We start from the raw sequence: 13,345 nt of genomic DNA, 5'->3' as shown, positions 1-13,345 counted from the left end.
ACTGGGATGGGTTGTTTGTGGCACTTACTACAGCCACCAGGGCGGGTCGGTAATCAGTGCTGGGCAGGTTCCAGTAGGCCGTGCTGTACTGCTTGGTGGTGTGATGTCAAGCACACGATGCAGGTAGGCAGGATGCAGCGGGGAGATTGTTATGTGTGGAGCGGTTGTTTTGTCTCCCGCTGGATGGTCCATGAGGCTGCTTTCTCGTCCCCCCGTTTGCTGGTCTCCAATAGGAGTCCAAGATGGTGGATCTGCACTGCGTTAGCAGGTAGGGGACCTCTGCATGACTCTCTCCTCGCTCTCCGTTCTCTGTCAGTTTTCTCACTCCATTTGGTGCTTGGCTGAGTTCTTCTCTTCATTTGATGTTTTAGGGTTTCAGGATTGTTGTATTCTCTGTTTGGCTTAGTTTTTCGGATCTTTGCTGTGGAGGGACAGCATGATGCTTCTGCCTAGAGCGCCATTTTGCCGGAACTCCTCTGCACAAACATTTTTAAAAGCTTTATCCCTAAGTATTTCATGCTTCTGATGCTATTCTAAATGATATATTTCAATTTCAATTTCCAATTGTTCACTGTATAGAAATACAACTGACTTTTGTATTTGACCTTGATTTCTGTGAACTTGTTAAGCTAGTTTTGTTTTTTTTTGTAGATTCTTTGTGATTTTCTACACAGACAATTCTGTTCTCTGAATGTAAAGGCAGTTAAATTCTTTTTACGCAGACAATTCTGTTATCTGTAAGTAAAGGCAGTTAAGTTCTTCCTTTTCAATCTCTATATCTTTCTCTTTCTTCTCCTTTTCTTCTTCCTTCTTCTTTTTTTTTGGACTCATTGCACTGGCTAGACTCTCAAGTACAATATTGAATATGAGTGGTGGGAGTGGGCATTCCCAGTCCTTGAGGGAAAACACTCAATATTTTACCATTAAGAATGATATTAATTGGAGTCCCTGGGTGGGTGGTGCAATGGTTAAAGCAATTGACTGCTAACCAAAAGGTTGGTGGTTCAATTCTACCCAGAGGTGCCTTGAAATAAAAGGGCCTAGCAATCTACTTCTGAAATATCAGTCATCGAAAACTCTGTGGAGCTCAGTTCTACTTTGACACGTATGAGGTTGCCATAAGTCAACATTAGCTAGACAGCAACCAGCAACAACATAATGTTAACTATGTGGTTATAGTATAGCCTTTTATCAAGTTGAAGACATCACTTCTATTAATCTTAAACTATTAGGCTCACAGAAATCATCAAATGGAAGAAACTCCTGGCAATCTACTTCTGAAAACCAGCCATTGAAAACGCTGTGGAGCAGAATGGTTCAATCCCATTGTGCATGAGGCCTCCAAGAGTTGGGGGCTGACTGTACAGCAGCTAACAACAACAGTCATCAGATGGGGAAGGAGAATGGAAACTAACATTTACTCTGTGCCTACTGTGTGCTCAGAAATTTCACACACATAATTGGTTTCATTTTCTCTTACTTGACTTGGAAGTTTACTGAGGAGAAATCTGAGTTTAACAAGACAAAGCTACTGAATGGCAGAGCTAGGATTTGAACCCAAATCTCTCTGATTCAGAGAGCTTTGGAATCAGTGGTCCAGCCATATGTTTAAACATACTGCCCTGTGTGGGTTACATTAGCTGTCTCCTTATATATGTATGTGTGTGCCTTGATGGCAGGAACCTTATCAAGATCACTTACAGCTTCTCAACAGTATCTAGCATAGTGCCAGGTGCATAGTGGGGAGGGTTTATAATATGCTGGGTGAAGTGATGAGGGGGTGGATAGATGGATGGATGATCGGATAAAATGATCAACTTCCTACATATGAGAGTCCTACCAACAGCATTTACGGATGGTCTGAGGAATCCCCCAAAGACCCCTAGGCTACATTCTGGGAACCACTGCTCTAAGTACTAAATCTTCTTGCTTTTTTATGTGCAAAAGATAAGTGAGAAGGAGGGAAAAAAAAGTGGGAGGTGGGGAACATGACTTTCTTAGGATTCGTCAAGTCTCAAAATCAGAAGCTGCCCCATCCCACCTTCTCAGCACCTTGGAGCCTGCCTTCATCGCAGTCTGGCTCGCCTTGGCTCTCTCCTGCCTGCTTGGCTAGGAGCCTTCCATACTATGGTCTGAAAGCTGCCAGAGAGAAAGCTGTTTCAGAAACTGACCAGACTTGTGTAGGACGGAGGTGCGTTTTTTAGCCCTAGTCTTGGTTATGGAGATTTGGGTATTTAGCTGCGATCATTTAAAAGTCAATTTACCCCAGGAGACAAGGGGAGTATAGTGCTTTAAAGCTCAAATTGTGTGATTTTTGCAAAAATCAGACACTGGGTAAATCAACCCCATTCCCTTTTAAAACTATCAAAATCAAGGTCTATTTGTTCGGCTGTTTACTTGGTACAGACAAGCTGAGAAGATTACAAATGAAAGGATGCCTGGCTTGTGGTTTATTCCAGCTGATAGCTTTTAGAGGGGCAATCTTCCTTCACACTGTTAAGATTCGGGTAGCTCAGCCCCTCTGGTCCTCCTCTGCAGCTTTGCAGTCTTTGCCTTGAGCATTTCATGGAGCTATTGTGAGAACCCAATAAGCTAGTGGGTGTGACAGAGCTTTATTAAAGATTAAGCTACCCCTGTTTGAGGGATAATCTCTTCCATTGGTGCTGTTATTATCTATCTCTTGGTTTGCAAATTAGTTTCTCACATATTTACACATTCTCTTTCCAGCAAGACTGTCACTGCTCGAGGGCAGAGTTCATTTCCTACCCTTCTCGACAAGACCTTCTCTGTCTTGCACATACCCAAACTAAACCCGTTGCCCTAGAGTCAATTCCAGCTCATAGGACAGACTAGAACTGTCCCAGAGGATTTCCAAGGAGCTGCTGGTGGATTCGAACTGCCAACTTTTTGATTAGCAGCCGAGCTCTTAACCATAAATACTCATGGATTTGGGGTGTGTGTGTGAGCACGCACGTATGTATATACACGTGTAATATGTCTGGAGATGGGAGAGTTAAGCGGCAAACCCCAAGGAGGCCGTCTGCACACAGCTTTTAAGGCCAGCTGCTTGGGGGGTGGGGGGTGGTTGATAATGGGACAAAGTCAACAATTATAATTTAAAGGACATTTTGTAATGGAGGAATCTTTTAGAGAATCAGCCCAGATGACATTTCCTTCTAACCCTCAAAGTCAAGATTCTTTGCCCATGTGACTGCCCAGAGAATTAGCCGAGCCCATTTTATATGGAAGGAGAGTTGTCCTTCAAACATTTATTTAATAGCAGAAAAGACAGGGTGTATTAGATTCCTAGGGTTGCCAAAACAAATTACCACAAACTGGGGGGCTCAATACACAGGAATTTATTCTCTCACAGTTCTGGAGGCTAGAAGTTTGAAATCAAGGTGGCAGCAGACTGTCTCTGAAGGCTCTAGGGAGGAATCCTTTCTGTCTCTTCCTGGCTTCTGGTGGTTGCTGGCCATCCTTGGTGGTCCTTGGCTTATGACAGCATAACTCTAATCTCTGCCTTACTCTTCATGTGGTCTTCGTGTGAGGACACTGTCATTGGATTTAAGGCCAACCCTAATCCAATGAGAATTCATTCTCAATTAATTACATTTACAAACATCCTATTTCCAAATAAGGTCACATTATGAGATTCTGGGCAGACATGAATTTTGGGGGGACAGTATTCAACATAGTACACAGGGCCACTGAGGACAAGAAAAATCAGCTGATGGAAGACAGTGCAGACAGAGGTACAGAGAACTCTTTGCCTTCATGTTTTAGGTCGAGACCCTGTAATATCTCCTGAGATTAACAAGTGGATTTGTGGTTAACACAAAATAGTAGAATGAAAGATCGAAAAGATGTGGCACGTACTACATGCTGATGGGGAGAGACTAGTAGTAAACAGTGGAAGCAGATTTTATAAACAGCATTAATGGCTTAGCACCAAAAACCTGTTGCCATCAAGTCAATTTCAACTCATGGTGACACCATGTGTGTTAGAGTACAACTGTGCTCCAGAGGGTTTTTAATGGTTCATTTTTTAGAAATTAGATTGCCAGGGCTTTCTTCCGAGGTGCCTCTGGGTAGACTTGAGCCCCTCTTTTTTAGTTAGCAGCCAAGTGCATTGACTGTTTGTATCACCTAGGGACTCTGATGGCTTGGTAAACTCTGCTTAGTTCATTCCATTGTGTGGGCCTAACATTTCCTTTACTACCCCTTTTGTTGTCTTCATATATACTATTTTCAGATTTAAAAAACTTCAGGTATTTAGCAACACAGAGAGGGGATCCCTCTGTGTCCTGTAGGCTGAACCCTTGTGACTTGTATTTCCCAGAATTAGGCTCATTTACATAACCATACCAGACCATTTATTCCAAGTTTTTGTTCAAAACGTATGTGTAAAAATGGCATGGCGGAGGTGTCTGACCTTCTCTAACTTCACAAGCGAGACAGAGAATCTGCATCAGTATCAGCCCAAAGCTGATTCATATGAAGCAGAGGTCAGATATGCCTCTTCTCTCCAACCATTTTACCAATTCTAACACCAGCCATTCCTCCCATGGCACTCTCTACGTCTCTGCTGGGTTCGAAAATTAGTTGCAGCAGTCACACAGAACTCAGAGATAATACTCATGATTATGGGGTTTATGAGGGAAGTAGCACGTTACAATTCAGCATCAGAAATGACTCAGGATACAGTTCTTTGATCAGGACAGCCTCTTCTCAGCTGCTCCTACAAGCAAGCCTCTCTCTGGCCCTTGGCCTCTTGGCCTGGCCTCAGCCCTGCTTGGGCAAGTATTACAAAGCTCTTTAGCTCCACTAATAAGTGCCCGGAGGCACCCCACTCTGCCAGTAAGCCTCTGCCCGAAGGTGCTCAGCTCTCTGGCTCTGTGGGCCAGCAAGCCTAGCTCTGCCACCAAGTACCCAGAGTCACCCCACTCTGCCAGGAAGCCTTTTGCCCGAAGGTGCTCAGCTCTCTTGCTCTGTGGATTGGCACACCCACTGTAACCACCCTGCTTTGTGGGCCAGCAAGTCCACTGCACCATCTTGCACTGGTCTCTTGGTTCTGCTGCCACCATTTCTCTGCCACCACTTCTCACTATGTTGCACTGTCTCTGGTGTTACAGCTGTCTCTCTCTGTGTCTCCTGGGTGTAGGAAGTTCTCAGCACAGGGACCCTGGGTCCAAAAGACACGCTCTACTCCCATCTTTTCTTGGTGGTAGTCAGTTCCTGCCTTTCTGTCTCAAGGATGGCTTATTTGAAGCTTAGCAGGATGGCAAAACTGCCAACCCCCTTGTTAGGGTTCCATACACCTTATTTGCTGGCTCCACCCCCACAATTGTTCCATGCATCCTATTTGCATTAGCAGCAAGCTGTCCAATCCCCTTCGTAGACTACAAACACCTTATTTGCATAGTCCTGCCCAATCATTGTATGGGAGTCACAAAGACTATGGCTAGATGGGCCATATTAAGTAATTCACTGTACTCTAATATGGTTGCCTTAGGGTGGCACCCCAAGTCCTTCATAATCTGACTCTTGACTATCCTCTCAGCCTCACCCCTGGGCTACTGATGTTCTGTACATACCTACCTGTCTCTGAACCTCCATGCCTTTGCACTACTGGTTGAAAAGCTTTTCCTTCCCTGAGCTGTTTGCTAATTTCTTACTCATCCTTTGAGACCCTGCTCCAGGTTTTGCTTCTTCTGGTTAGGAGCTGGTTGATTGCTTCCACTTCTGGGCTGAGCTGGCCCATTGGACATCACTGTCCTCTGTGATGTTCTGTAGTGATCTCTTTTCCTTTCTGTTTCCTTCACTACTTGAGATCCTCATAGGCAGGGATTGGGGCTTATTTAAACCACAGCTCCTGGTACATAGTGGGTTCAAGCCATTTAATGGAAGGGGTGATTATACTAAACATTTTGATTAGATTTGATTTAGCTGGCCCTGAAGCCTTCTGCCATTGTGTGGTGGTAGTTCAGTTTGCTTTAGGAAGGTGGCAGTCCTGCTACCTTCTCCTCTGGAATTAAAAGATGAATATGTACTTGGGTGTGGTAGGCTGAATAATGGTCCCTAAAGATATCCATTGAGGACTAAGGTGTGCCTGACCCAAGCCATGATATTTTCAATTGCTTCATACGCGTGCAAAAGCTGGACAATGAATAAGGAAGACCGAGGAAGAATTGATGCCTTTGAATTATGGTGTTGGTGAAGAAGAGTGAATATACCATGGGCTGCCAGAAGAATATATAAGTCTATTTTGGAAGTACAGCCAGAGTGCTCCTCGGAAGCAAGGATAGAAAGACTTTCTCTCACATACTTTGCATACGTTATCAGGAGGACCAGTCCCTGGAGAAGGACATCATCCTTGATAGAGGGTCAGCGAAACAGAGGAAGACCCTAAACGAGATGGACTGACACAGTGGCTGCAACAATGAGCTCAAACATAGCAATGTTTGTGAGGATGGCGCAGGACCAGGTAGTGTTTCGTTCTGCTGTACATGGGGTCGCTATGAGTCAGAACTGACTTGACGGCACCTAACAACAGCAGCAATAACAACAACAAAAGATATCCAGGTCCAAATCCCTGGAACCTGTGAATGTCACCTTATTTGGAAAAAGGGTCTGTATAGATATGATTAAGTTAAAGATCTTCAGATGGGAAGATTATCCTGGATCATTCACTCGCAAGGGTCCTTAAAAGAGGGAGGTAGTGGGTGATTTGACACAAGAGGAGAAGGCGATGAGCAGACACTGGAGAGATGCACTTTGAAGATGGCGAAAGGGGCCACAAACCAAGGAATACAGGTGGCCACTAGAAACTGAAAAAGGCAAGGAAATGGATTCTCTCCTCAGAGCCTCCAGAGGAATCAGCTCTGCCAACACCTTGATGTTAGTCCAGATTTTAGACTTCTGAATGCAGAATGGTGAGAGAATAAATTTGTGTTGTTTTAAGTACCAAATTTGTGGGAATTTGTTACTGCAGTCATAGAAAATGAATACAGTCAGTTACAAAGGAAAATAAGCAGACACTTAATAAGCCTCTGATTTCCACCTGAAAGTTTAGCAGTCACAGACTAAAATGGAATAATTTTTAACATTTTCGTTTGAGCAGCTATTAGTCTCCTCAGTCCTCAGTTTCCTCATTTGTAAAGTGAAGGGCTGGATTGCACCAGTGGTTCCAACCACGGTTCCTGACCATGTACCAGAGTCACTGCTCAAAGCACAGCTTTCCAGGTCCTCTCCATACCTAGAGAAATGGAATCTTCCTTGGTGGACCTAGGAATCTGCCCCTTGGATAAGTCTTGAGGGAGCCCTGGACTGGGGGGTCTCCAAGGCCCCTCAGGCCCTCCCTCCCAGTTATGCTGTAGCACAGGTACTGCTGGGGAATCTCCCTCTCAAAGCCAATCCTGACCATGGGAGATGGTGTCAGACCAACTATTAGCCAACTCAAGTTCTAGCCTTGCTTTAAATTTCAATGTCATTTTCTTCTGGCTAGTAAATACAGATTAATTCTTTATATTTAAAATTCAATTCTGGATTTTACATTTTTGTGTTTTTTGCTAGAATTTCGCTAGCATTTTGTGTTTTTTCCTTAGAAATAGAAGCACATTGGAGTTCACAGTTGGTGTTTCAGAACCCAAGAGTACAAAGGGACTAGATTTTAAGAAGTACAGGCCCTCTTTTTATGGATGGTGAAACTGAGCCCCAGACGGGGAAGTGACCTGAGTCCCAGATAGCAGAGTGACACACAAAAGAGAGGGGCAGCCCGGTTGTGTCCTTCTTGTCTCTCCTGAAGAGCAATGCTTGGGTTAGAAATGGCCCAAGAAAACTCCCATGATGCACTCTTGTTTGCCTTATAAGTGTTCATCTGAGTCTGGGAGGAGAGAGAGTTGAGGCAGGTTTCAAATGTCACTGTAGTACAAGTTAACAATTCCTTAGGGCCGATTTATTTTGGAATCAGGTTTTTTTTTTTTTTCTTAAAAAAAAAAGTAATATAGTCTATAACCTGTATATCATACAACACCTCCAGCAGGTCTACAGGTCTGGGCAGCAGCCTATGATCAAATGCCTAAATATTTCTGCAGAGAAACTAAGAATATTCACACCAAGTGGGATAGACAGCACATCGGATCAGGTCTAGTATGGGCATCAAATGAGATTGCCACAAATTTGTGAAAAAACTTTTTTTTCCAGTTTTTTGGATTTCAGAGTGCCCAACAAGGGAATGTGTACTGTAACAGTCCAACAGACCTGAATATTTTGGTTGAACAAGAAGGAAAATTAGCATACTGGGAGTAGGAGGCCTGTTGAGCCTGGAGGCTCCCTCCAATAACCTGCTTATCAGCAGTCTAGGCACTGGGGACAAAGGGAAACCTGTGTATTTGCCAGAGGGAGAGGAGACACAGTGATAGTGTCTTGAAAGGAAAGAGCACGCATGGCCACCCCTCCGTGTTTGACTAGAAAGTCTCTCCAACAATTTTCCATTCACTGCCTGCTGAACTGCAAATTGCCACCTCAGCCCACACTGAAGTGTGCAGATATTACCCTCTGATCAAGGGGCATAATTAACACCTGTCAAAGTGATAGGATGGGAAGGAAGGAGGAGTCCACTCACATTTCGAGAAGTGTTCCTCAAGAAGTTTTCTGTGTTTAGGAAGAATATTTCTGACTTGAAGGGATTAAAAAGCCATCTTATAAAATGAAGAGGCAGGTGGTGTTTATCTGTGCTGCTGCTTCTGAGTTTACATGTTTGATTTCAGCAAGCATACTGACAGATGCCTGATGAGCTATGAAAACTTATTTTGTTTAATAATGGACCCATAGCCCCACACATTAATTCCAAATCTGGGAACGACATTTTACTTTGCTCTTACTGACTCAAGAGAGTTTTCTGTGGGTAGAAAGAGGTTATTTGGTAACATGATTTTTTTGTTTTTTGTTTTTTTATCTCCATAGTTATTTTATACAAAGCAAAACAAGGGAAAGATTACCTTTAGAAGCCCTGTTTATGATAAATTATTTTGGGGAGCTCTGCAACTAATTAAATATATGGTGATAAATAAATTGCTGAGAAAGTTGTGGTCTTATAGGATGTAGCTGTACATGTCACCAGGGTTTCTGTTTCAATTTTGAAAGATGTCAAAGCTGCTCATACACAGTGTTTGTAAAGACTTAACCTTACCCAAAGAGGGGTCTCGCCTTCCCTCAGCTCCTGAGGGATAATCTCTAAACCTTTGGAATGTTCTGCCTGATAAGAGTGACTTGGGCCGCACCATATAGTGTAACAATGTGATTTATGGTGGAGGTTTAGGCCACATGGTATCAGCTTTACTTCCAAAGGGGCTGGAGATGAAAGGTCAGTCACACAGGCAGCCAACCAAATATATGTGATCGAGCCCCAATAAAAACTCTGGACACCAAAGCTCAGGTGAGCTTCCCTGGTGGGCAATACTTCCTGCATATTGTCACACTTCATTTACAGGAGAAGTTAACACTTTCTGTGACTCCACTGGGAGAGGACAACCAGAAATTCCATGCATGGAACTCTCCTGGATTCTGCTGCATTTGCCTCTTCCCTTAGCTGATTTTAATCTGTATCCTTTTGCTACAGCTAAACCATAATCTTGATGATAACACCCTTCAGTGAGTTCTATGAGCCCTTCTAGTAAATTATCAAACCTGAGGGCAGTCTTGGGGACCCTCAAACTTATAGTTGATGTCAGAAGCGAGGGTGGGTTTGTCACCTCCCTATCTTTACACACAGATATGCTGACATGGCCATAATAATAACAATAATACCGAATACATTTAGCCCCTTCTGGTTTTTAAAGAATTTGCACATTCACTGTTTACTTTGCATCACGCAACATCCTTATGATGTAGTTTCTATTCTGGTGACTTTTTGTTATAGATTTACAAACAGACTCAGAATGGTTACATGACTTGGGGGCTGTTATATAAAGTAAGGGGAGGAAATGATTTTGGAAGTCATGCATTTTACCAGAGGTGGGAATGGTGTCACAAGAAAAGCTTAGTGATAGTGTCCTTGAAAGGAAAGAACAATATGGCTACCCCTCTGTGTTTGACTAGAAAGGCTCTCCAACAATTTTCCATTCACTGCCTATAGCAGCATGCAAAGAACCACAAAAGTGTCACAGCTATAGGTTGGGCAGGCGGAGCATCCCCAGTGCTGATCCTGGCGGAGGCCTGGGGGAGGTCAGTGTGGGTCTGCACTCTTCTGTAGCTCTACAGATGGCCTGGGAGCTTGAGGTTGGGAAATCCAGAGGGGCACATAAATCTGGACCGGTTCAGTCTCCAAATGTCTTGACTGTATTTTGAAAACCCTTTTCCAGGTTGTTAACACCTCCCTGCAATTTATCTGTGGGCATTTTGAAAGTGAGAGGTTGATCTCATGGCTTTGGGAAACAGCTGAGTGGCCAGGTGTGAGTTCAGACCTGCTATACCCTACTGCTTAGCTCCTGGTAAGAGCAAGTGCTCGGATGAAAAGCACCCTTCTCAGGCCTCCATCCAGTTTCATGTGTGAGCGTCTCTGCCAGGTACTTTCCAGGTCCTAAAATGGAAGTGCAGCACCCAGCAATTTCAAAGCCCTAGAAGGAAAACAGAGCCCTGGTGGTGCAGTGGTTAAGAGCCTGGCTGCTAACCAAAAGTAGCAGTTTGAATCCACCAGCCGCTTCTTGGAAACCCTATAGGGCAGCTCTAGTCTGTCCTACAGGGTCTCTATGAGTTGGAATTGACTCAACAGCAACAGGTTTGGTTTTGGTTTTCTTTATAAAAGGGAAATAGCCATGGTGCAGCCGCCCATATCTGGTTCAAAAGCAGGTAAAGTGAATCTCCTTTTAAAAAGAGAAGGGACCCAGCAAATTCCTCACCTCTTGTGGAGGACACAGATGTGCCTCTTGGGTCTCCCTTCCAGGAAGGACTAGTCGCCACTGCTGTCAGCTTCAAGGTTTGCTGTAGTACAAAGAGCTGCTTCAGCCAAGGCTACACCCTTCCTGGTGGTCCTCTTCTAGTGACTGATCAGGACAGGGGTTTCAAATCTGGCCACCTTGGCCCATAGTGGGGCACCCTTGCAGGGCCAAGTCCATCCCAGAGCTCCCCAGGGGGCTGGCCAGGCTTTGCCAGGTCTGTATTGCAGTTTGACTTCTCTCCCTGCCCAATCCTTCCTTTTCCTCCCTTCCACAGGTGCCCATCTCTACTAAACCTCCTGCCCAACAAACTCCTCAGCATCTGCTTCCAGAGGACCTGACCTGCAACACCTCTGTAGCAAAGTTCTCTTTCCTATCTTGTGAGCTGGCCAGACGTGGAAGGGGCATCTGCTCTCGACAAATCCTTGTTGAAAGAGTGAGGTAGTGACTAGACCAGTGAAAACAAGGCAGGTCAGGGATTCTGGGCTGGGAGGAAGTCCAATCTGCCAGGGAGAACAATGTCCAGAGAGAATGTGGTCCGTTCAGCTGCAGGGCGGTCTAGCAAGAGATCAAAGAGCACCCTAGTGGGCTGGGCCAGCAAAAGGAAGACTGTCAGAGGGTAGCAGGCAGTGGGTGACTCAGGCCCTGCAGCATAAGGTAGCCCCTGCACAAGAGCAAGTAGGCAGGTACTAGGAGGCACATCAAAGTAGGGTCTCAGGCTCAGAGAACAAGGCAGGGACTTGGTTCCCAGACCTGGGATTCAAGCAGCCTGCTGAAGGAATGCACATGAGCATCAGGAGTTTCTGAGGACTCTGAGACTGGCCTGCAACTGGAGAGAGAGGGCCTTAATGCAAATTAAGAGAAGGCCCCTCCTTGGCCCCACCTCTCCTAAACCTGGATAGAGCCATCCCTGCAGACACATGGCTTGGTAAGCAGAGGGCGCCTTTGGGTGAAGAAGATGGCGCTACTTCTTCCAGGCAGAGGCAGCTCTGTGTCAGTAAAGTACAGAACATGGTTTGGAGAGTGGAGCGTGGGCTGACTTTCAGCACCCACTCAGCTCCTCTGCCAGGAGCCTTTGTTCTGTGCACAGAATGCAAAATTGTACATAACAGCCCTGCTCCAAGACTGGGAATTATGGGAGAAACCTCTGCCTCAACGAGAGTCATGCAGAGGAAGATAAGGCATCTCAGATGGTACCAACGGTGGGCATCATTCTGGTCCACACAGTACTCACAGACATGTCCTCTGTCACCTGCAAACTGTGTAACAGCAAACTGTACATGTCCCCCTCACAGAACCATCTCCTCTGACCCTCACCAGGATGCTCAGGATAGGTTTAGTAATAAGTACATTTTAGAGATAAGAACAAGGAAGCTTAGGGAGTACAGCTGAGCCGCCTAAGTTCGCATGATGATCATGGAGCTGGGGCTAACACTGCTCCTCCTGACCCAGCAATCTAAAAAGAACCCATTACATTGTGGGGTATTTAGCATTTCTTACAGACGGTGCCTGGGTAATAACAACCAGCACTTTAGAGCAAAGAGGACCACATTACTTCATCCAATCTAACTATTGTCCTTAGTTGCCGTTGTCAGCTCTGACTCATAGCAACTCCATGCATGACAGAATGACACATTGGCCAGACCTGTACCATTCTCATAATTGTCAGTATGTTTGAGTCCATGTGCATTTGGGGTGCCTTCCAACCTAGGCGACTTATCTTCCAGCACTGTACTGGAAAATCTTCTATTGTGATCCATAGGGTTTTCATTGGTTAATTTTCAGAGGGAAAAAACCAGGCCTCTCTTCTTGTCTGTCTTAGTCTGGAAGTTCCACTGAAATCGGTCCACTACGTGTGACCTTGCTGGTATTTGAAATACCAGTGACATAGTTTCCAGCATCACAGCAACATGCAACTCACCACAGTACCATAAACTGACAGGTGGGTGGTGGAGTCTAACTATAAACCAAGAAACCAAACCCATTGCTGTCGAGTCGATTCTGACTCATAGTCATAGTGACTGGATAGGACAAAGTAGAACTGCCCCACAGGGTTTCCAAGGAGTGGCTGGTGGATTTGAATTGCCGACCTTTTGGTTAGCAGCCAATCTCTTAACCACTGTGCCACACTACAGGGGAGAAATCTTAGCCTTGGAGAGGTCTTGTGACTTGCCAAAGATCACATAGCTGCTTAATGAAAGAGCCATGCCTGGAACTGGGTCTCTGTCTGCTCAGGCTGCTGCCTTCCTGTCCGTTTCCCATGCCACCATCTTGGTGATGCCAGAGAGAGAAGCATGTATTGGAAAGTCTAGCGTTGTGTTTTATCATGTAGCATCTCCTTCATGCTGATAGAAAAACATCCCTTTCCTCCTTCTCTCTGTGTTCTTTGCATCTTTCCTATCTGCAAA

The sequence above is a fragment of the Trichechus manatus genome, unplaced genomic scaffold (genome assembly GCF_000243295.1).
Source record: "Trichechus manatus latirostris isolate Lorelei unplaced genomic scaffold, TriManLat1.0 scaffold00023, whole genome shotgun sequence".
Taxonomy (NCBI): Eukaryota; Metazoa; Chordata; class Mammalia; order Sirenia; family Trichechidae; genus Trichechus; species Trichechus manatus.
Note: the sequence above shows the minus strand (reverse complement) of the source record.